Genomic DNA, 2,500 nt, shown 5'->3' on the forward strand with positions numbered 1-2,500 from the left:
TTTGATACCAGCCAAAAGGAAGGATGAGAAGTGATAACTGTGAAAGGGGAGGAACCAACGCTGTCCCCTTCACATGCACCATCATTACTTGTAGGAAGGGAGGCTGGCTGGCAGCCTCCCATACACACTCTGGCTGGGTGGCAGTCACCCACCAGTACACACAGCAGACCCTAAACCCATATCATTATTGCTAAGCAGGAAGATGGGAGTCCATTTCACTCTGATGGACCATTTTTAAATGCAATCCATAACCTGGCTTTGGCAGGAACCCTTCTTACTCCTCCTACTTGCATTTGATACTGGGTTTAGGATCTGCATAGGAAACACACACACACACACACACACACATACAAGCACACACTTACCTGTGTTGCCTGCTGACGCCTCCTTGGCTGTCCCCAAACGGTATAAAACCAACAGCCACGGGAAGCTGTAAGGATAGAGGACATACCTGCATCCTATTGGACTCACTTGTCTTGGTTAAATCCAACTTATTTGACAACCTATGGTGCTGCTACTTCTGCTCATGGCAGTGCTGCTTCTGACAAGGCTGTTCTTTGGTGGGCCTAGGCGACATCACAATCTCCATGGTTACATACACAACAAAGGTCAGATGTTGTTTACACCTGGCCATGCCAGTGGTATTGAGTAGCATATCCCAGTGCTAAGGGTCCTGGGTGCAACAATCTTTCAATGGGGAATAGCCGCACTGAGTTTGTCAAGTGCACCCATGTTTGCAACTCCAACAATACACACATATGTATGTATGTATGTATGTGTGTATGTGTGTATGTGTGTATGTGTGTATGTATGTATGTCTATCTATCTATCTATCTATCTATCCACCCATCTATCTCTATATATATTTATCTCTCTCTCTCTCTCTCTATATGTATATATATATAATTTTTTTTTCTTTTAAATATATATATATATATATATATATATATATATATATATATGTATATACATATATAGAGAGAGAGAGATGGAAATACTTTTTTAAACATGTTTTCACCTCATTTTTACCTTCTTTTTTTCTTCTCTCCATGTTTTCCTTCTTTCCTATGCTGCTGCTTCTTATTTTTCTTCTTTTTCAGACCCTATCATTGCACTATTGCTTATTCAATACCACCAGCAGATGGAGACACTATATTACAACATTAGTTGTGAGCAGCAGTTTGTACAAACAAATGCCTCATAGCTGATGTCCTATCCACCTAGGCACATAGGCACCACCTATTGTCTATTGCCTGCAGTAGGGGCCCACTGGACTAGCCAGCAAGCAGCTGCAGCAAATAAACAGATAATCTTTCTTTCCAACACTGAAACCTGGTGGTGCATTTAATATATGCTATCAGATAGGGGACATATCAGATATTAAACTGATATAAACAGACACCACATTTGATACCAGCCAAAAGGAAGGATGAGAAGTGATAACTGTGAAAGGGGAGGAACCAACGCTGTCCCCTTCACATGCACCATCACTAATTGTAGGAAGGGAGGCTGGCTGGCAGCCTCCCATACACACTCTGGCTGGGTGGCAGTCACCCACCAGTACACACAGCAGACCCTAAACCCATATCATTATTGCTAAGCAGGAAGATGGGAGTCCATTTCACTCTGATGGACCATTTTTAAATGCAATCCATAACCTGGCTTTGGCAGGAACCCTTCTTACTCCTCCTACTTGCATTTGATACTGGGTTTAGGATCTGCATAGGAAACACACACACACACACACACATACAAGCACACACTTACCTGTGTTGCCTGCTGACGCCTCCTTGGCTGTCCCCAAACGGTATAAAACCAACAGCCACGGGAAGCTGTAAGGATAGAGGACATACCTGCATCCTATTGGACTCACTTGTCTTGGTTAAATCCAACTTATTTGACCACCTATGGTGCTGCTACTTCTGCTCATGGCAGTGCTGCTTCTGACAAGGCTGTTCTTTGGTGGGCCTAGGCGACATCACAATCTCCATGGTTACATACACAACAAAGGTCAGATGTTGTTTACACCTGGCCATGCCAGTGGTATTGAGTAGCATATCCCAGTGCTAAGGGTCCTGGGTGCAACAATCTTTCAATGGGGAATAGCCGCACTGAGTTTGTCAAGTGCACCCATGTTTGCAACTCCAACAATACACACATATGTGTGTATGTGTGTATGTGTGTATGTATGTCTATCTATCTATCTATCCACCCATCTATCTCTATATATATTTATCTCTCTCTCTCTCTATATGTATATATATATATATATATATATTTATTTATTTTTTTTCTTTTAAATATATATATATATATATAGAGAGAGAGATGGAAATACTTTTTTAAACATGTTTTCACCTCATTTTTACCTTCTTTTTTTCTTCTCTCCATGTTTTCCTTCTTTCCTATGCTGCTGCTTTTTATTTTTCTTCTTTTTCAGACCCTATCATTGCACTATTGCTTATTCAATACCACCAGCAGATGGAGACACTATATTACA

The sequence above is a fragment of the Hyla sarda genome, unplaced genomic scaffold, assembly GCF_029499605.1.
Source record: "Hyla sarda isolate aHylSar1 unplaced genomic scaffold, aHylSar1.hap1 scaffold_414, whole genome shotgun sequence".
In the NCBI taxonomy this organism is placed as follows: Eukaryota; Metazoa; Chordata; class Amphibia; order Anura; family Hylidae; genus Hyla; species Hyla sarda.